This window comes from Rana temporaria, chromosome 7 (genome assembly GCF_905171775.1).
Source record: "Rana temporaria chromosome 7, aRanTem1.1, whole genome shotgun sequence".
Classification (NCBI taxonomy): domain Eukaryota; kingdom Metazoa; phylum Chordata; class Amphibia; order Anura; family Ranidae; genus Rana; species Rana temporaria.
In genome coordinates this window covers 133497293-133523657 of record NC_053495.1, presented here as the reverse complement: position 1 = coordinate 133523657, position 26365 = coordinate 133497293, and positions in this window count along the sequence as shown.

Sequence of the window (26365 nt, the reverse complement as noted above, 5' to 3'; positions counted from 1 at the left end):
TATATTTACAATCCATGATTTATGTCATAATTCACAACCAACCAATCAGCTTCCAGTTTATTTTGTCAAAGCTTAATTGAACAAGCTGAAGTTAGAAGCTGAATGGCTACCATGCACAGCTGCACCAGATTTTGCACTCTCCAGTTTTAATAGATCAACCCCTAATTATGGTCTTTTTAACTGATGGCACCCTGTAAACACAAACACATGCAGTGATTCAATTACTGTCACAGGGTATATTTTGCTGTGCATTGCTTTCTGTCAGCCAACCAGATTTTTTAGATACATATTTTTTATTTTTATTTTAATGGTTCTCATAAAAAAAAGCCCAATGAAGTTTGTTGTAACATGCTGGACTATATGTCCCCGCCCTCCCCAACACCCTTATTAGAATGAGTGATGTCTGTGACCCGGGAGAGAGGTGATATAATTTCCATGGTTATAGGACTTTGCTCGAGCCTAGCGACTTGCTGTTAGATGCGAGAACTTTAATAGAGGAGGAGGTCACATAATACAACATTTTTGGTTGTTCCTGATATTGTCAAAGTGTTGGGTGGGTATAAGGGGATGAAGGGACCCTTTTCATAGACACTGTCACGTTGCCTTGCATGAACAAGGTAACAATGAGTTTTTAACACAAATGCATTGCCTATCAACAGTGTGGAGTGCAACTGACCTACTATTAAAGCTTTTTACAAAAGGACGTTTCATTGATCAGCATAGAGCGTAAGTTTCCCCTCCCCCTCCTCCACCCACAACCTTCTGAAACATGTCACCTGTCCCAGGATACTGTGGGATCATTCAGAAAGCACAGGATGTCTCACGCATGCGCAGTAGAAAGCTGTCCTTTAAGCATCACAATATCACAGTCAGCTTTCCACAGTCAAGAGGGTGGTGCTGGGGACTCGAAGACCGGAAAAGAACTGGCCTGGTTGAAGACAGTGCTGGATGCCTGGAATGGTAAGTGTCTATATATTAATATATTGATGTCACACCACTTCCTCAAACTCAACCTGTCCAAAACCGTGCTCATAATAATTTCTCCCCCACGTGCCCTTTCCCCTGACTTGTCAAGATCAATGGCACAACCATCAACCCATCCCCACATGCCAGGGTGCTAGGTGTTATCATGAATTCTGAACTTTCCTTTTGCCCCCCACATCCAATCACTTTCCAAAAGATGGCTGCCTCAACCTCTGCAGCATCTCCAAAATACGCCCCTTCCTAGCCGATGACACCACAAAGCTCCTTATTTACTCCCTGTATAACACTTGTCTCGACTACTACAACTCCATCCTCATTGGCTTACCTTTAAATAGGCTATCCCCTATTCAGTCCATCATGATGAATGTTGCTGCCAGAGTCATCCACCTTACAAAACACTCAGTGTCTGCCCAATCCCTCCATGGGCTGCCGCTCACTCATCAAATTAAATTAAAAATACTAACAATAACATACAAAGCCATCCACAACTCGGCCCCCCAGCTACATCACTAACCTAGTCTCAAAATACCAACCAAAACGTTCTTATTGTTCCTCCCAAGACCTCATGTTCTCTAGTTCCCTTGTCATCTACTCCCACGCTCGCCTCCAGATCTTCTCCTGAGCCTTTCCCATCCTTTGGAATTCCCTACCCCAATCTGTCCGATTATCTCCTACTCTATCCACTTGTAGGCGATCCATGAAAATGTTTCTCTTCAGAGAAGCCTATCCTGCCCCACCTAACAACTGTACTCTTATTTTATTCATCAGCTCATCCCCCACCATTATTAACTTTTGTATCACTTGACCATACCTTTTATATTGTACGCTCCAAGGAGCAGGGCCCTCTGATTCCTCCTGTACTGAATTGTATTGTAACTGTACTGTTTGCCCTAATGTTGTAAAGTGCTGCAAAAACTGTTGGTGCTATATAAATCCTGTATAATAATAATAATAATAATAATAATAGTCAGCAGCTACCTTATTTGTAGCTGTTGACATTTTTTTTTTAACTGAAGGTTTTCCTTAGTGACAAACAAATAGAGTTTTTACTCTGATCCCAGGGGGAGTATGCATTTCACCCCTGCATATTGGTGAATGCAGGAGGCAGAAAAGAACTCTATCCTGGATCAAAACAAATGCTAAGGTGGGAAAGCTCCCAAGGTCTTAACAAATGTACATGTGGCAGCAAAATAAAATTAAATAGCAACATCATGGGTAACACATCAGCAAAAATCTGCCTCAAGTAAAAAAAAAGTCTTATTACACTATTGTAAAGCCCAACTACACTTTAACAAAAATCTGCAAGAAATACAATGCCAAGCACTTGAAAAATCAGAAAAAGCAGAATTTGCTGAAAAACTCATCTCCTCCCTACTGGTCTCCCCCAAAGACTCCCCGTCCCCCCTGCTGTTGTCACTGGCCAGGTTGAATAGTGGCCAGTGTGATTCAGTGGTAGGTGTAATGGACACACCCCATGATTATAAATCATCACACAGCCTTGGGTTCATAATACTACAGTACAGAAAGGCACTCACATGTCATTAGAGAACTGCAGTGTAGTGTGTGCAGGAGTAAGGACCTACCAGTGCCCAAGTGAAGAGGAAGAAGCAGATCCTGCATCATGTAACTAAAGAAAAGCTGCAACAAAAAAATAATGTGCAACCTGGATATTTATTTGTGTTTTGTTTTACACAAAAAGGTATAGTATTTTGTTTCATTTTAGAAATAGGAGTTCTGGTATGTTGGCAATTTACAAAAAACGATTTCCTCGAAAAGACTTTTAATTTTTGTTTCAATTTTTTTTTGGCAGAATATTAAAAAGGTAGACTGTTTTGACATGATCCCCAATCTTAGAAGCACTGCATTTTCACAAAGGGCATATCATGCATAGGTGAGCAACAGTATTAGGAAAGAGAGCAGAAAATATCACTCTCGGATCAGAGGGCTCATTGATGACCAGGAGCTAAAAGAAGCACACACAATAGACTGAAACAATATTACTTTTCCTGGAAAGGTCAAAGCAATGTCCACAGGAATATCTCAGGGGACACAAGAACAGCAAAAACAATGAAAAAAGTGCAAGACTATTCCAGTTCATTGTAAAAAGAGTTACCTTTCTAGAATGTATATCTCTGATTTCAGATGTGAAATAAGCTGGAATTAAAGCAATAAAAAAGTTTTTTTTTTTATTTTGCAAAACATTTTATACATTTTATGACATAAATGATTTCTAGCATTGAGCTAGAGTTCACAGAAATTCTGGCCATTTTACTGTAGGGAGATGCTTGAGGATTTCTAGATACCTACACAAACACTATGTCATAATCTCTACCATTCATTCTGACCTGGCAAGTTGGCTGCCTATCTCTTTCACTAAAAAAATTAAAAAAAAAGTATACAGCTGCAGGCTGCCATTTCAAGCATTGTGTTAAGACACAAAGTGGGCGAGGCAAATAATGTAACTACTGCTAGCTCTTATGTGCTTCCAATAAAGACACTGGGGCAGATTCAGATAGAGATACGACGGCGTATCTCCTGATACGCTGTCGTATCTCTGAGGTCCAATGGTCGGATCTATGCGGCTGATTCATAGAATCAGGTTCCGCATAGATCTCCCTAAGATCCGACGGGTGTAAGTGACTTACACCGTCGGATCTTAGGCTGCATTCTCCCGCTGGCCGCTAGGTGGTGTTTCGTTTTTTACACACGACAAATATGCAAATGAGGAGATCCGCCGATTCAGAAACGAACGCTCGCCCGTCGCTTTTTTTTTTTACGTCGTTTGCATTCGGCTTTTGCCGGTGGATAGTTACCCCTGCTATATGCGGCGTATCCTATGTTAAGTATGGCCGTCGTTCCCGCGCCGAGTTTTGAATTTTTACGTCATTTGCGTAAGTCGATTCAGAATACGGCCGGACGCAAGTTACGCTCACGCCGAAACCAATGACGTCCTAGCGACGTCATTTGGAGCAATGCACGCTGGGAAATTAAACTGGCGGCGCATGCGCAGTTAAATCGTCGCGGGGACACGCCTGATTTAAATAGTACACTCCCCCTAGCCGCGGAATTTGAATTCCGCCGGGGGATTTAATGATACGCCGCCGCAAGTTTTGAGGTAAGTGCTTTCTGAATACAGCACTAGCCTCTAAAACGTGCGCCGGCGGATCGTAAATCAGATAGATTACGCAGATCTAAAGATCTGCTGATCTATCTGAATCTACTCCACTGTATTTAAAATAAATAAAAAGCTGCTAACAATCTTCCAAAATGCTTTACAAATAAAAAAAACTCAGAAACTTCAGGTTTGATCTGAATGTTAAGGGGATCCCATGCAAAAACAAAAAAGTGGTGGTCCCCCTCAAAAATCCATACCATTCTCTTATCCGAGCATTCAGTCAGGCAAGCCAGGAAAGCGGTGAGATGAGCACCCAATGCCCCATCTGAACCACACCAGGCCACATGCCCTCAACATAGGGTGTGCATCATGTTGATGAGGACAAAGGCCTCTTCCCCACAACCTTGGCTCAGTTGTTGTGGGGGTCTGCAAGTGGGAGCCTATGGGAATCTGGAAGACCCCTTTAACACTGATCTTACTATGATGTAATTGATCAAATATGGAATATTGAAGTGAGGAGGGTTAGTGGGTGTCAGGCATAATGATTGATATGGCTCTACACCACTGGATGATTGATAATCGATGTACTTTACATTGAAGGGCTTTTTTTTAATTTACATTTTTATAATTTTTTTTAAAGGATTTGTGAAAAAGTTGTGTGTGTGTTTTTTACTTTCTACTATGTACCCCTAATTTATACACATGGGGGGGTATATATTGGAGCTACATAATTGGAGTAAAGTGGGTCAGCAGGGTGGCATGCATTATGATTGATATTGATCTACATCAATGGATCACATGATTAATGATTGATGTAAATTGAAATAATTGTTTGTTGTTTTCTTTTTTTTAAAGGATTTGTCAAAACATTGGCGTGTGCTTTTTTTTTGTCAAAGAGTACGAGTACCAGGGCTTTTTTTCAGGGGGAACTTGGGGGAACTCAGTTCCACCACCTCTGGCTCAGACCCTTTGGTGCCCGCTCACCACAATCACTTGTAAACACAGAAGTCTGGTTTCTGTGTTTACAAGTGACAGCTTTGTAACCCCCTGAACTCTAAACTCTGTATGTAATGCAATTCTGGTATTTAATGCCCATTTAAGACCCTTCTACTGTTTGTGAAATCTGAACAGGTCGTGGTTGAGTTCCTGCACCTATTTTCAGAGAAATAAAGCTCTGACGAGTACTATGTACCCCTTACTCATTCACATGGGCTCCCGCCTATAGACTCTATACACCCAGGGATGTGGTGAAAAGGCCCTGGTTCTTATTAATATGGGGACAAGGTGCTTTGCCAGGGAGGTGTCCTTTGGCAATGTATCCTCCAATGTTCAGAGGCTTTTGATCTGGTATGATTCAGGAGAAGGACCCACATTTCCCTCCCTCTTTATTGATCTACTAGGCTGTGTGCTTGAATATGTCTCTAGTATGGATATTTGGGGGAACCCCCCAACTTTTTTTCCAGATTAAATCTATACCAAATCGGAAGAGTCTGACATGGCATTTGAGGGGACTCCAAGACATTTTATTATTATTTTGCATGAGGTCCCCCTTAAAATGTGTGTTCTAAACCTGAAGGGTCTGGCATGAATTAGAGGGGAACCCCATGCCATTTTTTTAACTATCCCTGGCTACTTTGCTTTCATAGTTGTGTATTCCCATCCACTTAAGATAATTAGGGTTGGGTGATGTCACTGATTGTTAAGGACTCTGCAGTGCCTGCCCCCCCGGGTAAGAAAAACTGTCAAGTATATTAGTGGAAGTAATACTGTTATTATACATGATGTCTGGCTCCTGTTGCATTGGTAAAGGCGCAGGTTTTCGTTCGAACACCCCAAGATCCTTAAAGCGGAGGTCCGTCCACCCCTGCAAAAATAAAAAGCCCTCTCCTACTGGCCCGATGGCGGGGGAATAAGGAGGGGGAGCCAAGCTGTGATGTAATTCGTCGCGGCCGGGTCTCCCGGATGTGGGGATAGGGTGCTTTCAAAGACAGATATCTGCTTCCCCCTCGAAAGGTGCCAAATGTGGCACCAGAGGGGGAGGAGACAAATGAGCAGAAATTCCACTTTTAGGTGGAACTTTGCTTTAAGTGCATCGCAAATATCCACTTGTAAGTTGCTATTTTTTTTACTCCATATTTGGTTTTATTTAACTTATATGTTTTTACTTACAGTTTGAATATTGTAAGAATTGATCTGATTTATATAGTTCCCCATGTTTTGCGTTTAATAAAAAATAAAATGATAAAGTTTGGCAAGCTTCTAGTTCTAGCAATAAATCTAATGATATTTGCCCATGGTGGGAGGATGGGAAAGGACAATGACTTGTTAGATAACTTAGATGTGAACCAGATGCCCTAATGAGTGAGCTCAGAGCAAAAACAAATGGATAAAAAATCAATATCTCGATGCTTATGTCTAAACCAGAGGCAGAGAAAAAGAAAACATTTGCACATTGCTTTTAAGCTCTTTGCTGCAGAGCAATGTTTTGCAAGCTTTTCATGTGTTTATAAAAAGAAGGAAAAACTAGTTTAAAAAGAAATCTTTCAGGGAAAACATGCTAATAGTTTTAGAAACATTGGTTTATGACAATGTGACCCCAGCTAAAGCACTTGAGACAATGTAAATAGAGACGATGGCCTTTATTAAAGTAGAGGAATATAAGATTTGTCGTTGACAAATGTCAAATGGGGTAAGGGGAATATACATACCACAATCCTAATGTTTACTAGCAATTTAAAGAGATTCCTTTGCTTAAATTAAAGCTAAATTCCAGGAAAATAGCTTAATACACATTTGGGAGCTGTTTTACCTGCAAAAAGATTTGTATTTTGTGTTTGTAAATGTTTAGAAGTACACAGCTCTGGCACATGGCACAGTCCTGTTGGGCAGGGCAAACAACAATTTTTTTTCTCTACTGAAGATAAGCAAGACAAATAGGTCTTGTCAATCCCCCAGCATGTAATAATTTAGAATGTGAATTGTAAATTAAAAGTTCAAGAATTTGTAAAAATCTCCAAACCCTCCCTTCCTAGTCATCTTAATATAGTGGACTGTGATCTCTCTCTACTATAGGTCTTGCTTTTAAGGTACTGTCCCTTATTTGGTCCCTCTGTCCCTCATTCATCCTGGTTTGTCCCTCATTTGTGGTGCTAAACCTCCCATCCAATTTCTAAATTGCTGCATTTGTAAATTTTAAAAGCCAGTATAAAGAAATAGTAGTGGTTTTACTAATCTTTTTTTGAATAATTATGCTTTAAGAGAGCATGGTAGGGTCCTTTGCCAACATACTTTTGCTAATAGCTGTGCTTCATTCCCATCTTAATAAGGTTGGGAGGTATGTTTTTACCTTAATGAATATGACCTCCAGCATTGTCTAAAGTCAGTATAAATCGAGTGATAGGCTGCCAGCACATATGCACTACTATCCCATAGACTTGAATGGAAGATTTAGCTCCTCCAGTATGTTTACGACTCATTTGAATATATGGAATGTTCAGGCGCAGGAAGTCTGTCACTTATTTTTTAATGGTTGGACTGTATATAGATAGCACTGAAGGCCACAACTTTTAGAAAAGTCAGTAAGAACCTTGGAGAAGGTGGGCTGAGCGGATATTTATAAATGAAAGGTTCACACTGACCCTTACGCCAAATGATGGACTGCTCAATCAAAAGTAGTCAAATGCGTTTTTAAAGTGCTTTGCTCCAACTCTCCATACATGTGAGAAGACAAGTCACTTAGGGACAGGCACGCTCCACCTTAGACAGGGACTCACAATGCAAACATATGGGGATAGGTAGAAAGAAACTTCATTGTGCAGTATTACTGACAATACTTATTTATTTAAAATAGCCAGAATACTCACAAACAACAAGGTTAAAACTGCATGTAAATTCTCATGGTGTCAACGTTTCCAACCAGTAATATTGTTGATCGTGCAGCATAGTGACGTTATGTAACAGTTTCCCCCCCAGTTACCCCCAGACATACTCAGGGGGGTAGCTAAGCATGTATGAACTGCCATATATATACAATCAAGGCCAGAAACAGGATGTATGTAATTACTGTGTTCCAAAGCCCGGAAGTAAGCAAGTTGAATTGAACAGGAAGCAACGCAACTGCGCCTTCACGGACGTGTATACTACAGGATCAGTGTAATTCCTGTGCTCCAAAACCCAGAAGAAGCTAGCTGCATTAACCAACAGTGCCATAACAGGGGGAAAAATCATTAGCATACTTAAATGGCATCTATTAGGGATTGTGTTCCAATGAAAGGACAACAGCTGCCAATGACACAAATAATAATGTAAAAATGCTCAATTAATGAGACAAAATAACATATACAGGAATAAATTATATTTAATTAAAACTTTATTTCCTGTATTTATCGGCTTATAACACACACAGGCGTATAACATGCATGGTCAGTGTCCATCTGCAGCCTTGCTCAACAGTGTCCATCTGCCGCCTTGCCCAAAATTGCAGCATAGTCAGTGTCCATTTGCAGCCTTGCCCAACAGTGTCCATCTGCCCCTTGCCCAAAATTGCAGCATGGTCAGTGTCCATCTGCCTGCCAAGGAGGGAACGAGCACCACCAAGATAGACAGAGCCGGATGTCCTGTGTACTCAGCTCCTTTTGGCTTGTCTCGCAGTCCCCGCCAAGTCCCGCCCATCCCTTGGCCTGGCTCCTATGATGGACATAAAACCGGTCCAATGAAAGAACGTAAATGCTAGGAGGGGGGACTGGGCGTGACTGTGAGCAGAGCTGAACGGAGCCGAGTACACAGTACACTCTGCGCTGTCTATTTTGGCGGCGCTCGTTTCCTCCTTCCCCTCCGAGGCAGCCGTTTGGTGTATAACACGCACCCATGATTTTCCCCTAATTTTAAGGGGGAAAAAGTGTGTGTTATACACCAATAAATACGGTAATAAAACATTACGCTACATTGCCAAAATGTGTAAATGTCCTATGAGGAATTCTTATGGTGATAGTGGTTGGAAACATTCATGGCCTATTATTAAAACCAATAATACTCATTACATATGTCTCACAAATTCATGTTACAGACGCCCTATACATATAAACTAAAAAACCTTCCCAAAATTTCCCACAAAAATGGGTAAGTAACATAATAGAACATTTTTAAAATATATATTTACAATTGGTGTCTATAATATTGGTATGTATACATAGTTATATATGGACGACTGATGTTGCTTTTTAAAGCATGGAGGCTCTATTTCTAACTGTCTATAACTGACACACAGTATTCGATTCTGACCATGTCCGAAACTTAAAACAAGCTTTGAGGTTACCTCCTAGGGCTGAAGATGTCTTAATTACTCCACTCAATGAAGATTCTTACCCGCAATTTGGTTCGCTGCAAAGATATCCACTCCTTGTTTGGATGACTCTGGATTTTGTTTACATTTTATACTGTACCCATTATTGTATTCAAGATTGTATTTCTTTTCTTTGTGAAAATTTTAATAAAAACATTGAAACAAAAATATATATTTAAAAAAAATGGAAAAATGAAAAATACAATACAAAAAATATTAATAATAACAGTTGTTGAAGAAGGTAGTCAGCTATTGTTGATCAAAGCATTGGCATTCCACTCTATATTTACACCATGGGGCCTATATGTCCTTAACCAAAAAATCTATTTGGTCTCAAGTTTGGAGATTTCCCTCCCAATATGACTACCTCGCCAGTCAGGATTCAATTGGTCAATAGCCATGAAAAAAAATACCTATTGGATTTCTCCCATGATGGCAGTCGAAATGTTTAGAAAGGCTGTGCTTAGGGAAACCTTTTTTAATGTTGGCAATATCTTCCTTCATCTGCACTTGAAACACTCATATAGTACAGCCAACATATTATAGCCCACAAGGGCACTACATTTTTCAATGAACAAGTAAAAAAAAAGTCAATATCATAACTTTTAGAAGTAGCCTTAGACTGAAAAGAGGTATATTTCCTATTCCTAAGGCAATTGATCTGGCAGACCGCACACCTTCTACAGGGGTAAAAACCCTTCATCTGATAAAAAAATACTCTTTTTGGGAGGATCAACTATGTTAGGGATGATCTGTAACCTCAGGGTGGGAACACCCATGAACACCACTGCTGGGGTTTCAGACAACAATGGTTCCAAAGCCCTGCCATTCCTGAGAACATTCCAGTGCTTCCTGAGCAAATTCTTAGCAATAAAGTGTTGTGTGGAATATGACGTAAAAAAAGAGAACTTGGGAGAAAATTTGGACGGATGATCCTTTACCCTCTTTTTTTTTTCAATTCTTTATTTTAATTTTTTTTTTTCACAAAGATAATCATAATACATCTTTACAGATAAACCATCTTATACATACATTCTACTTATTTTACTCTTATACACTTTTAGTTTCTCCTATCCCATATTCCTACTTTATCTTTAAACTTGTATTATTTTGATTCTGTCCTTAACTATATCTTTGTGACTTAGCTACCCACCTAGCACTTTCACTACGTACCCCCCTCCCCTCAAGAAAGAAAGAAACCGAAAATATTGGTTTAATCTTATGACAGTTAAAAAAAAAAAAACAACAACAAAAAAAAAACAGAAAGATATATTTATAAGCAGGAAAAAAATAGTTCCTCCCTCCGCTCTCTCTCCTCCCCTCACCCCACCCGCTCCCTATATGCGACATAAGGAGCCCAAGTCTGTCGGTATTTGTCTTCCTGCTCTTTCATACACATAGTGAGGTTTTCCATTAATTGGACTTCTGATATTTTTGCCATCCATTGTGCTTTAATTGGAGGGACATTGCTTTTCCAGAGAGCTGGAATGCATGCTTTCACCGTAATAAGCAAATGTCTCAGCAATGAATTTTTTTATTTTTCCGTCGAAAGTGGGATGTCAAAAAGCAGGAAGGCAGCTGGATTATCTCCAAGTGACACATCAATAATGTCTTCTATTGTTTCTGAAACCATTTTCCAGGATTTCTTTATTTCTGAACATTCCCAAAAAATGTGCATCATAGTGCCAACAGTTCCTTGACAACGCCAACACAAATTGGATACCTGTGGATATATACAATTCAGTACTTCTGGGGTTCTATACCACCTGCTCAAAATCTTGTAGCTTCCTTCTTGATACCTAGTTGCTATTGACGCCTTATGTGTATACCTAAATATATTATTTTTTTGGACATCTGAGAAAGTGACCCCCATCTCCCTCTCCACTATTGATTGTTCCATGTGTACCCATGGTTTCTCTTTTTGAGGTGTGCACCAATCCAGCACCCTTGCTAGATGTGTTGCCTCATAATAACCCTCTGGGTCTGGGAACCCTACACCGCCTTTTACTTTTGGTAAGCTCAGGATATCTCTTTGGATTCTGCCAGGCTTTCCAGCCCATATAAACCTTGCCAGTCTTGCTCTCAACTCTCTCAAGTATCCCACCGGGATCTTAATAGGTAAAGTCTGTAATAAATACAGAAATCTTGGCATTACGTTCATTTTGATGATATTGATTCTGCCAAACCACGTAAACACCTCCTTATCCCATTTCTGTAGATCTAATTTAATCTGTCGTACCGAGGGAACAAAGTTAAGTTCAAATATCCTATTTAGTCTATTAGGTATTTTTGTCCCGAGGTAGCCTAGCCTGGGAGTTTGTCCATCTAAACACAAAAAAAGGTAGATAGCTGCTGTTGCAATGCTATACTCGTCTCAACGCCCATTGCTTCCGATTTATTATAGTTAAAGTGGAAGTTCACCCAAAAATAAATTTCTAATAATACCTTGAGCTGACAGGTTATTCTGCGAGGATGCTGTTTTTTTTTTTTTCATACATACCTTGTTAGCGGTGTTTCATCCCTCGGCTTCCGGGTACGATTCTAGTGGGGCTGGGCGTTCCTAGTTGATTGACGTTCCTCTGACCGGCGCATACTGCGTGCCACGACTTTCGGAAAGAAGCCGAACGTCGCTGCGCAGGCGCCATATAGAGCCTACTCTATACGGCGCCTGCGCAATGACGTTCGGCTTCTTTCGGAAAGTCGTGGCGCGCAGTATGCGGCGTTCGGAGGAACGTCAATCAACTAGGAACGCCCATCCCCGCTAGAATCGTACCCGGAAGCCGAGGGATGAAACACTGCTAACAAGGTATGTATGAAAAAAAAAAAAAAAAACAACAGCATCCTCGCAGTATAACCGGTCAGCTCAAGGTATTAGAAATTTATTTTTGGGTGAACTTCCACTTTAACCTTAAAGTTGGACAATCTCCCATACTTGTCCATCTCGAACAGTAATGGCGGCAGAGACAGTGCTGGGAGGGTTATGAAAAACAAAAGGTCATCCGCAAATGCAGCCAGTTTATGTTCCCTTCCCTTTAATCTAATGACCCTAATATCTAGGTTGGCCCTTATAGTCCTTAAAAATGGCTCCAATGTCAAGATGAGGATAATAGGGGATAGTGGATACCCCTGTCGTGTTCCATTCTTAATAGAAAAGGGTTCCGAGAGTACCTCGTTTATCTTAATTCTAGCTTTTGGAGAGGAGTATAAACTCATGACCCAGTTCTGCATCCCCCTCTTCAACCCTATGTGTTGTATGGTCGCCCTCTGGAATGACCAGTCTACTCTATCAAAAGCTTTTTCTGCGTCTGTGGATACTAACACTAACGGCTTTTGATGATATTGAGCGTAATGTATGGCACTTATATGTGTTTGCGTGTTTTCCCTACCTTCCCTTTCTAGCGTAAATCCTACCTGATCAGCGTGTATGTGGGTATTTACAGTATATATTTCCGTGAGAACCTTTAAGTCCACATTTAACAGTGAGATTGGACAATAACTTGAGCATTGAGCTGGATCTTTCCCCTCTTTGGGTATCACTGTTATATGAGCCATCAGCGTATCTACTGGTATTGTTTGTCCTTCTCGCACCGAGTTAAAAGCCTCCACAAACCTTGGTGCCAGTTTTTCTGCAAAAGTTTTATAATATAACAGGGTAAATCCATCCGAGCCCAGTGCTTTGCCTGGTTTTAATGTTTTCAAGGCCTCTAAGAATTCCTCAGTGGTAATTGGGCCGTCAATGTCTTTTGCTTCTTTTTCCGTCAATCTAGGTATTTCCGAGGCTGCTATGTATTCCCTAGCCTCTTCTTCATTACATACCCTGGGACACTGATCTTGCGCCTTCACTTGATATAGGCCTACATAGTAGTCTCGGAACGCCTTCGCAATTGCCTGTGATGAGTTTACCAATATATCTCCCTGCATTTTAATACGTTCAATGTAGTTTCACATCCTCGACACTTTCAATGCATTGTCCAACATCCTGCTGGGCTTATTTCCGAATTCATAAAAAGCTTGTCTACACCGGGTCATTGCTGCTTTCGCTTTATCAGTTAGCAGGGCATTAAAATCCTCTCGCCGGTGAGTTAGTTCCTCCTCACTCTGACGTGCTTGCAATTTCTTATGTAAAGTCTCTAGCCTCCTAATCTCCCCGAGCAAGTATTCTAGTTGGGCACCATGGCACCCTGTTGTCGTTTTCTGCGTGCCTCTTACATAGCATTTTTGCATTTCCCATACACAGAATGGTGACACTTCCCCTGATTTATTTGTTAAAAAAAACAATTCTAATTCCTGTGCTCGCTGTGTCTCGCATTCTGGTTCTTTTAAGAGGGTTTCGTTGATCCTCCACTGCCATTCCCGGGTAGCGGGTTCCCCCCATTCTATAACGCAATTAGATGGTGCGTGATCTGAAATCGTAAATTAACCTATGGAGGTCTCCATAATGCACTGCAGCGCACTTTGGGATTACAAAAACATAGGGGCAGATCCGCGCTTCTCTCCGCCGGGCGTAACGTATCTAAGATACACTACGCCGCCGTAACTTAATTTTTTTTCGAATCCTCAAAGAATTTGCGCCGTAAGTTACGGCGGTGTAGTGTATCTTTGGCGGCGTAAGGGCGCGGAATTCAAATGGATGTGATGGGGGCGTGTTTTATGTAAATACGTCGTGACCTGATGTAAACAAAGTTCTTTTTGAGCGGCGCATGCGCCGTCTGTGGGGGTATCCCAGTGCGCATGCTCGAAATTAAACCGGAACAAGCCAATGCTTACGACGGTGACGTCATTTTACGCAAATCCCTATTCGCGAACGACGTAAAAAATTCTGTGATGCACTATGATACACAATGGGATATCTATAGTTTCCCAACTTTGGAATTATTTTTTTTTTTAAATGTGTCTCTTGGATAAATATAATATGCAATCCAAGTCTCCTGAATTCCATAAATAACTTGCTCCGTTTTTCTGGTAAATTCAACCCTTTTACGTTTAAGATGTCAAAGTTATTTTAGTCATCTTGATATACCAGTCTTTCTCCTTCCTCCTTAATGAAAAACACAACAAGACAAGCTTGAAGGGGTTGTCATATAAAGACCATCCTAAGAGCTGAAGAAAGCGAGGAGAAAAAAATAAATCACACCCACAATTGGTGTGGTCATGCATCCGTAATGGAGTCGGGTGGGGGAGAGATATAAAATCCGGGGGAGAGAGAAAAGCAGAAGTAGAACAGAAAAAAAAAAGAAAAAAAAGAAAAAAAAAGAGGGGAAGAAGATAGGAGAGGGGCTCTTTTCTCTCCTATCTTCTTCCCCTCTTTTTTTTTCTTTTTTTTCCTCCTGTGGTCCGGGTTCTCCATGTGGCCACAGGAAGATAGACAAAAATTGTCAGGACGTGTACGGGAGATCCCTCCACTCGTGGATCTACCCGGCCACGCGCGGACAAAAGAAAAAAAGGAAAAAACGCCTCCGACTTCCCTCCCTTTGGAGGAGAGGTGTATCAAGTTGGGGGGGTTGGTTATGCGCACATGGAGGTAGCGGCCCCACTCATTATACCCTTATTACTCTCTTGTGTCCCCCTTCCCCCTCCCCCCCTCGAAACAACCCCTGCCAACTCCCTAATTATATTTATATATATATATATATATATATATATATATATATACATATATACCGTATTTATCTGCGTATACCGCACACTTTTTTGCCCTTAAAATCAGGGCAAAATTGTGGGTGCGCGATATACGCCGATACTCGCTTCCCGCACTGTGTTTGAACGCCACCACTGACATATACCGAGCGCAGGACACTCGGGTACACTCGGCCAGGCTCGGCTCCCCTCACGGTTATGCTAAAGGAGCCGAGAGGTGCCGAGCGTGGCCGAGCGTGCCCGAGTGAAATGCGCTCGGTATATGACGGCGGCGTTCAAACACAGCGCGGGAAGCGGGGATCGGCGAGATCGGCTCAGAGACAGAGCAGGAGAAGCGGGGAGGACACCACGAAGGCCGCAGACGGACGCCGGACCGGACATGGCCGCCAATTGACGCCGGGCAAGACACCAAAACTGTAAGTAATAAAACAATTTTTCCAGGAATTTCACGTCTAGATTAGGGGTGCATGCTATACGCCGGTGCGCGCTATAGGCAGATAAATACGATATATAGATATATATATTTTTTTTTTTTTTTGATTTTCATATATACCTTAACTGAGTTTATTTTTATTTTCCCCCCTTATGCCATCATTCCCCTTCATACAAATTATCCATATAGCAAACGCAGGACCTAGACTTATTATTCATAAGATTCATACATTTGTTACCAACTACCACACTTAAATTATTCAAATATTCTCATAAAATAAACATAACTATTACGAAGAAGAAAAAAAAAAAAAAAAAAAAAACGAAACCATCATAATATGTAAGCTCATCTTATAACATATTTTATGTATAGCCTTTGTATTCTGAACAGAGCAAAGAATATTCCTACTCACATATTTAATCTCCCCCTCTACTGGCATCTTCCCCTCCATTCTAAAACATGCACTGGTCATCTGATACTCAAAAAGCCTTTCAAAAAGCCATCAGTCTGAACAACCTGAGACCCATTTCCTTGTTCCCATTTACATCCAAACATCTAGAACACCTAGTTTACAATTGTCTGAGTTGCTATCTCACTGATAACAATCTTCTTAAACCCTTAATGTTCACACAACACTCAATAAAAGCTGCCCTTCTAAAACTCACTAACAAGTTATTAACTGCTAAAACCATTTACCCATTTCAACCAATCACCTACAACTCTACCTCCTCCTCTCTTCTTCCTTATTTTATAGGGGTCTCATGAGGCTCTATCCTCAAATGCTTTCTGTTTTCTATCCACACTTCTTCCCTTGGTCAACTGGTAATCTTTTGTGGCTTCCAATACCACATCTAAGCTGATAACACCCAAATGAATTTTTCTACTCCTTTGCCCTCCCCTTTAGTCTTTTTATGTATCACTATCTACTATCTGATATATGGGTATTGATGTCAAACCTCTTCCTGCAATTCAGACTTTCAAAAACAGGTGGCAAAATGTCTGTCTGGCTTCCAGAACCATGCTGGAATGCACGAAACTGGATGTGACATCAGATGGGGGCGGCAACACGGTATGGAACATGCGTGGATCGCTCCTTCGACAGACCCCCAGAAGCCGGGCGCCCATCTTGCCTCCCCGATTCCCCTCCTTGGATATAGCTGCTGGCCAGCTTATCTCCCCCTAGAGGCAGAGGACTGAGCAAGGTCATTTATTATGCTGACATGCCTACTTTAACCAGAGATCTTCTAAGTGTTTTTTAACCATTGTTCTTAATAAAATATTGCTACACTTAGAAGCTCTTTCTGTTTTCTTTTCTCAGGACAAAACAAATGGCGGAGTACAATTATCATGATTTTTAGGGCTATAAAGGTGAAGTAGGAAATATACTGTATGTGGGACACATAGGCGTACGCAGGGGGTGTGCCTGGGCACACCATAATCATGCCCGTGCAGTGTTGATTCCCCCGCTGGCCACTTTATTTTCTGATTGAGCACAGTAAGGCTTCAGTTTGTGAATGAACAGGAAGCTGCTCAGAAAAGAGCACTTCCAAGGCCCCTAATGTGTTGGAGGTTCTAAGGATTACCCAGGTAAACTACATACATGAATCTCTCCTAGCGAATAGACGTGGTGATAGAAATAAATTCGACTCTGTTTGGAATATTTGGACTTCTTGATATAATGGTATATATTGAACCTTACTGACTATAGTTTACAGTATCTTTGTACATTCCGCTTATGTTTATGTTTGTTGGTGGTCAGGCCAGGGTGTGAACTTTCCCCCTCCCCCTTGTTAATTTTATTTAATTTCATTCGCTTTTTATTTTATTTCACTCATTTAATTTTATTTTATTTCATTTTATTTATCTTATTTTATTTCTTTATCCTACCTAATCTCTTTCCCTCTCTCTCTCTTCTTCTTCCCTTTCCCAACCCTTTTCTCCCTTACGATTACACATGAGTAAGTGGGGATGCAGATTCTTCTTGATGATGTTTTCAGGTTTATTGCATGTCTTTGGTAATATGTATTTTTAATCGTGTATGGGTATACATCTCGTACACCCGCTGTATTTTTGCTGTATTGCATTCTTTTCTATTCTTACTTTGTAATGTTTCTATACAAAAAAAATGTTTTTTTCTTCAATAAAAACTAATAATAAAAAAAAAGAACAGAGCACTTCCAATTGGTTCACTGTCCAGTGCAGCTAAAGCTGCAGAGAAAGGGGCTCGGGAATCTTTTTCTTTAGCCCCTTTCTCCTTGTTGCAATAGAGAGACACCAGGGGTGATATTTCACCAAAGCCCCAGAGGGGACTCCTAAAAGAACTGAAAATGAAAAAATATTGTAAAAAAAAAAGAATAAAAAAAAACTACTGACACTGTCCAACTGACACCAATCTCTGCCCTACTGACACCATCCACATTTTAATACATTTTAAAATGTTTATTTACATTTATAATTGTGTGTGTGTGTATATGTATATATATATATATATATATATATATATATATATATATATATATATATATATATATATATATATATATATATATATATATATATATATATATTAGGGCTGTTACTGATAAAAAAAATTCTGTTCGATTAATCTTTTTTTTTTTAATCGATTAATCGACTAATTTCGATTAATTATAACGCACATAAAGATCCAACTACTTTTAGCTGATCTCCTTGCAGGCTGATTCCCAGTGCAGCTACCAACCACTGGAAAAATGGATAGCAGGATACAAAAAACACACAAAAGCAGCACTCGATGGAAATAGCATTAAAACTTTTATAGTCTTCAAGTAGGTAACCAAATAAATATTGCACTGGAGATAAAATCGCTGTAGCTACATAAACTGTAAAAATGATGCGAGTAATACCAAACGGTACCAAAAGCAGTCATAAAAACATGTAGCCAAGTATGATACTGGTATAAAAATGTGTACAACGATACCACTGCTCAATCCAGATGAGGAGAGGTTAACATCAGTCCATCGGCATGTAGATGTCCCGTGAAGGGAACTATCACAACTCCCAGTGGATGGCTGTAGAATCCCAGGTTGATAGAGGGAAGTGATAGAGGGAAGTGTAACAGCCCTTGCATGTGGCAGATAGTAAGGTCCCGCCTGCAGATATGAAGGCACAACAAAGGAGCCCTTCAGATGGTCACGGCAAGCCCCGCCGGTGTCTGTGACGTTACTGGATCTCCGCCGGAATTCCCTGAAGGCCCAGAAGTTGGCGGAGAGGTGAGTACCAATCAAAAGAATTATGCATATGTTTACAATCCTAATAGTTTGTACTGCTTCTAGAGTTCTGTTCTACATGTATTTAAATAATGCTAGTATAGCTTTATAACATGTGCAAATTAGGTTAGAAACTGTAAAGAAAAAAAACGAACAAATGAGTCATTCACATCCTAAAAACTGTTTTTTTTTTTTAAATGCTCACTTTAACTACATTTATTATTTTGTAGTAATGAAACATTGCATCTAGATTACTGTAACTTGTATGCCATTGAAAGTGCCGTATAACTCACTAATGGGACTGGTCCTCTGCTAAACCCTTAGATAAATCTTAAAGCTCATTTCAAAAATGAATTACAGGATATGTAGATTTGTGTTTCCCAAAAGGATGCAAGTAATGCTTCCCATACACTGTGAGATTACCCAAAGATCCTATCCACTTTTCAATTGTAGAAACAAAACAACTTCGAACATACTGGGATTTCAGGAGACACTGTGGTAAATAATGCCTGATCCAACTTTGACAATCAATATTTGAAGAGATTAAATATTTACATGTTTAATCACTGGAAATGTTGCAAAAATTAGTGCTGACTAGCTGTAAACAGTCTGGGGGTTAACTTTAATCTGAACTTTGAAGGGGCTATTCAGAAAAGCTTTAAAGCTGAAATTCAATCATTGCACAGTGGAAATCTAAATGGAAAGTCTCACCCCATTATGGAATCCTACTTGCCTATAGCCACATTGAGCAACCTCTATGGGACAGTTTCTGATGTTCTTAGCTGCAAGAAAATTCAACTCTGCAGTTGCTTCTGGACAAACTGAATTTTGCCTTCCACATTGTGGGGCAGGTATGTAGCAGGTATCTGTCACTGCCAGGATCAAAGCTCCACATCATAATGTTAGACTGAATAAAGATTATTGGGATGATTTGGGAATGTGGGAGAGGTTTCTCAATACAGTAAAACCTTGGTTTGCAAGCATAATTCGTTCTAGAAACATGCTTATAATCCAAAGCACTTGTATATCAAAGCATTTTTTTTACAGGGTATAAAATAGAAGAGAGGCAACTCTAATGCCGCGTACACACCATCACTTTATGTGATGGAAAAAAACGACATTTTCTATGAAGTAAAAACTAACGTTTTTTAAACTTCAATTTTCAAAAATGACGTTGCCTACACACCATCGTTTTTTCACAATGCTCTAGCAAAGCAAAATTACGTTCACCACTTTTTTCTATTGAAGCTCGCTTCATAACTAGCTTCTGGGCATGCGCGGGTTTAAAAACGTTGTTTTAAACGTCGTTTTTTGCTACACACGGTCAATTTTTGTGACACAAAAAACTATGTTTTGAAAAACGACACAAACTGAAGCATGCTTCAATTTTTTTTTGTCGTTTTTCACAAGACATAAAACAACGTTTTCCCCCACACACGGTCATTTTAATTGACGTTTTTAAAAATGTCGTTTTTTCATCACATAAAGTGATGGTGTGTACGCGGCATGAGTGTAGCAATAAGTTGCTAAATGTTGTACCTTTATTAAATGTAACCATATTGCTACACTTAGGCCGTTCGAAAAAAGCGTCATTTACGTGGGGTCATTATTAGTTTACATAAAACACGCCCCCCAGTTCCTCATTTGATTTAGGCGTGCTTACGCCGGCACATTTACGCTACGCCGCCATAACTTTAGACGCAAGTGCTTTGTGAATACAGCACTTGCCTCTCTAAGTTGCGGCGGCGTAGCGTAGCGTAACTACAATACGCTACGCCCACCTACATTTACGCTGCTGACTGTGAATCTGGCCCAGAATGTTTGGTATGGATACTTGACCACTCGTATGATTTCTTGGGGTGCCAAGAGGACCAAGTCTGTCCGGGTGGCAGCCAGTTGGTCTTTCCACTGAATAAGGTCAGGGTAAAATAAGGTCAGTTCCAGGCATGCTGTGGTCTTGGGTTTTACCAGAGATTCACCATTATGTCAGGCTGGGTAGACCCCCAGACATTCTGTTGCATGTTGGAGTAATGATCTTGGTCTATGCCTCATGTGTGATTTGATTAGGGATTTCAAGTTTGATTTATTGTAGTTAAAGCAGAGTTCCACCCTAAAAATTAACTTTTTATGAACAGCTTGCCTTTAATATAAAACATTTTTTTTTTTTTTTTTTACTCCTATATGGCTATTACTAGGCAGATTTCGTAATATGCCTAGTTCCTAGTCCAAGGTGGTAGATCTTCCTGTCCTAAGACCCCATTGCCTCCTGGGAAACGATGACACTCATTTTCCAGGAGTCTCTGGGCATGCCTAAAAGTCCCAGCATGCACCTCTCTCGAAAAATCCAGGAAGAAACATGAACTGGGCTTCATAATGCCCACAGCTATGATGGAAACGACCACAAGATCCCTGAGATGATATCAGGTACGTTTTTGCAACTGTTTATGTACCGATCGTGCTTTATTAATATGTTTTAATGAATATTCATAATAATGTAATTCAGATTGCAAAAAATAAAAATGTATGTCTGGAACCCCGCTTTAAGGTTCTGTTTTTCCAGACAATATTTTGATCTGGCCTGACATTGCAAGCAGGTTTGGTGATCCATCATTTGGACCTAAAGAGGGATGCTTGACTTGCATGATTTTGGGGTTCACCTTAATGCAGTTGGTGGGGATATGTGTTTTTTGAGATCACATACTGTAATGGTATCCACCATGTGCTTATGCTGTGGCGGGCTGCCCAAGTGTAAGGTTTCATGCTTGGGGGTCTCAGGGTTCTTGAAAACAGGGTTTAGCCCATCTGAGGTATAAGTGTGCTTTCCTTATTAACCCCTTTACTACCCGCCGCCGTCAATTGACGGTGGCACGATAGCTCTGTTGTTCTGAGAGGATGTCATATGATGTCCTCGTCTTGCAGAGCCACTAGGCGGCGCGCACGCTTACCCGCCGCGTTACTGGGAACACGATGCGCGTGCGATTGCCCAGTAACTGAGCAGGACCGTGGATCTGCAAACACAGAGATCCACGTCCTGTCAGGGAGAGGAGACCAATTCCGTTGTCCCTTGTAGATAGGGACACAGATCGGTCACCTCCCCCAGTCAGTCTACTCCCCCTACAGTTAGAATCACTCACTAGGTTACACATTTAACACCTTGATCGCCCCCTAGTGTTAACCCCTTCCCTGCCAGTCACATTTACACAGTATTTATAGCACTGTTTGCTGTATAAATGTGAATGGTGCCAAAATAGTGTCAAAATTGTCTGGAGTGTCCGCCGCAATATCGCAGTCACAATAAAAATCACTGATCGCCGCCATTACTAGTAAAAAATAATTAAAAAAATAAAATGCTATAAATATATCCCCTATTTTGTAGCCGCTATAACATTTGCGCAAACCAATCAATATACGCTTATTGCGTTTTTTTTTACCAAAAATATGTAGAAGAATACGTATCGGCCAAAACTAAGGACATTTTTTTTTATATATATATTTTTGGGCATATTTATTACAGCAAAAATTTAAAAAAAATTGTATATTTTTTAAATTGACGCTGTTCTTTTGTTTATAGCGGAACAAATAAAAAACGCAGAGGTGATCAAATACCACCAATAGAAAGCTCTATTTGTGGGAAAAAAATGATAAAAATGTCATTTGGGTAAAGTGTAGCATGACTGCGCAATTGTCATTCAAATTGTGACAGCGCTGAAAGCTGAAAAATGGCTTGGGCAGGAAGGGGGTGAAAGTGCCTGGTATTGAGGTGGTTAAGTGACATCTGTAATGGATTTTTGGTTTTTGGATTGTATGGGTGGTAGCTTAAAAAGAGAGAGACCTTTTGATATTTAATTCTATTCTACATCCTTATTTTCATATTGCTCATTATTTATTTATTTATTATTCATTCTTCATTATTATATATATTTTTATATATAATTAATTTTTTTGTATGTAATTTTTTATAATTTTTTTATATTTTTGGTTTATTATTATTAATTTTTTTCTCTGTATATATATATACATGTGTGTATATATATATATGTGTATATACATGTATAGGTGTATTTATTTTCACTATTTTTGTATATGTATATGTATAATTTTTCTTAGCCTATTTTACCCACTCAGTGATGTTCACATGCTTATGTGAAATTTCAGATTGTTTTCCCCAGTCCACATCTGTAACTTCCCCCCCTCTTTTTTCATCCCAAATCAATGCTTAGACACGCTTGTTACATTGATATGATATGTTGCTGTTCGTTTTTTAAATCGTTTGTTTTTTAAAGTTGTCCTTTTAGAGGTCCCTTTTTTAATCATTATTCGTTTTAATTACTCATTACTAGTAGTGTATATTTCCCCAGTTATTTCATATGAATTTCCTCTTTTTATTGTGTGTATTTGCCCACTGGCGCTGCTGACCAATCATGGCATTCCCCTGCTTATTTATTATGTCCGCTCCTATTGGACAGCATGGATCTGATGAACCAGCGGAGGCTGAGAAACGCGTCATCCCATTGGCTGTCCGAAGCCCCTACGTCACTTCCGGTTATACGGCGATACGTTGCGTTCCACGCTGGAACGCACGCCGTTTCTGGTACAGCATCCACGGCTCCTGTTCTCTGTGGGGTTCCCCAAAGGCTCCCGAACATCTTGGACCTTTATTTCCATCACCCGGGGGACCAGGATAAGAGACCAGCCTGTTGCATTGCTGACTACAAGTTGTGACATCGGACCAGCCGTCTCCTCCATTACATGCCTGTATTTATACTGGTTTTGTGAGTAGCCACTTTTACTGTGCAAACTGCTTGAATTAAATACCTACTTACTGCACTTAGGTTGGCGCATTTTCTCTCTTTTTAAACATATCTTTCAGAGTCTGCTTCTACCTCCGGATTTTGCTGCCACTATTGTGCTATCGGACTTATATTGGATTATTGATCCATTGACTTATTTTATTCATTTATTATGTTCCTATTTTTGTTATTGACATGGACCATATGATATATGTACTTTATTATTATTATTATTGACTGTGCTCTCCTGGTTTTTGCGCCATCGATCTATACATATTATGGGTGGTAGCTTACTACTCAATTGTTTTTAAGGCACTGTAGTTGCAGCTGGGGGCCTTGATGAGGATTTTTGGGACAGATACAGCTGATTTTGGTATATTACATGTGCCTTCAAAAGACTTAGGTCGCGTACACACGATCGGTCCATCGGATGAGAATGGTCTGATGGACCGTTTTCATCGATCCAAACCGATCGTGTGTGGGCCCCATCGGTTAGTTAACCTTCGGTCCAAAAAATAGGAACTTGCTTTAAAATTGAACCGATGGACGCCTAACCGATAGGTCAAAACCGATCGTTAGTATGCAAAAACATCGGTTAAAAACCTGCGCATGCTTAGAATCAAGCCGACGCATGCTTGGAAGCATTGAACATCGTTTTTTTCAGCACGTCGTTGTGTTTTACGTCACCGCGTTCTGACACGATCGGTTAATTAACCGATGGTGTGTAGGCGCGACGGACCATCAGTCAGCTTCATCGGTTAACTGATGAAAACGGTCCATCAGACCGTTCTCATCGGATGGACTGATCGTGTGTACGCGGCCTTAGACCTACTATGAGGTCAGTTGTTTACATTGCTGTTGTTTTATTTTAGATAGTACAGAAATTTAGCTTTTGTATTAAAGGATAAATTCATGATCCTGGAAAGCATTGCACCAGCGATCAGTAAAATCGTGGATGCCATGCAGATCTCCTGCAAACTCTCTGCCCATTTATCGTACTGTACGGACAGGCAAATTTACACTAACAGGGAGAATCAATGAACTACCACAGAGTTCAACATTGTAGTGGTAGTCCATTATTAACTACAAGCCGACAGCGACAAAGGATGTTGGTACTTGTAGTTCATTGATTCATAGAGATCTGTGTGTTATGCCCCTCACTACATGTGACTGATGTGTATTCGGGCACACTGTTAACTCCTCTCATTCCAATGCATTCCAGTAGGCGCAGAATCCTTTTGAACTTTTATTAGTACAAGATAGAGTAAAACTGAAACAGATACAAACAAGTACAATTAGTAAATAATCACACAATTAGAGCATCCCTAACTACCTAACTAGAGACACAAATATAAACGTACTGGAGATGGATCGGTATGGCTAACGTGGGATAGAACTCAGCAGACATGTGCTTGCTTCCAAGGAGAAAATGGAAAGAAAGGCCTAAAGATGGTGCAAAGCATTCTGGGAAGGAAATACGGAGGCTTGCATGGACCAAAACTAACCAGCTATTCTAACTAACTGAATTGAATGGAAATGGTGCAGTTAAACAAAATGTCCATTAGATGGCAGCATTGATTTAATTCAAACAAACTAAAGTCAATAAAAACTATGAAGACGATGAGCCTTATAAATGAAGGCATGACACTGCGAATCAACCACCCGGCCATGTGGACGGAGCCTTGCATGGCCACGCTCTCTTTGAATTGTGGCAGAAAGTACTGGGAGACTTTTCCCGACCCTCTGCCACAAAGAGGGGGATCAGGGGGAGAGGGGTCTGATGTTGAACCTGTTACATGTTACACCCATAACATCAGCAATACCTCAGACATGGTTTTACTTTTGGTCATCATGTCAAGTGTGCTTTACTGTGTTTCTGTGTAGTCTCTGTTCTGAAAATTGTTGGAAACTATAAATAAAGAATGCATTAAAAACACATAACAAAACCACCAAAATAATAATAAAAAACACACAAGGAAAAGAACATAGCATTTTAAAACAGTTTATTTATATAAAGCTGAGCTCCAGGCTCCTTCAGAAAAAAATAAAAGTCAACAGCTACAAATACTGTAGCTGCTGACTTTTAATATTAGGACACTTACCTGTCTGCGAATCCAGCAGTGTCTTCATCCAAGTCGATTTTGTAATCGTCTCTCAGGTTCTGCCACCGCCATATTGACTAAGGGAAACTGGCAGTGAAGACTTATAGCTTCACAGTCAGTTTCCTATTGTGCATGCGCAAAGCACTCTGTGATTTGTAATATGGCCTCGCGGCAGGGAAAGGAGGAGGGAGGCCGAATTTTCTGCTGAGTTTGCTGCGACAATGTAAGCCAAAAGTGGGAGTGGGTACCTGTCGAAACTAGGTACCTGCTACCCCCCTGAAAGGTGCCAAATGTGGCAGCAGAGGGGGGAGGGGGTGAACAAGTGGAACTTCTCCTTTTGGATTTAATGTATTTTTTATTTATTCTATTATTATGTGATGACTATTATGTGCAGTTGTGATAACCTGGCTTGTTTATTAATAAAGCCATTGATCTCCAGGGAGGTGGTGACATTGTGGTTGCATGGCTTTGTTGCTAAACATAACCATGCAATTATGCATAATCATGAAAACATACACTATATTATCAAAAGTATTGGGAAGCATGTCTTTACACGCACGCACACGCGTTTAATGGCATCCCAATCTTAGTTCGTAGGGTCCAATACTGAGTTGGCCTACGGTTGAGGTCAGGATTCTGTGCAGGCCAGTCACGTTCCTCTACCCCATACTTGCTCATCCATTTCTTTATGTACCTTGTTTGTACACTGGTGCACAGT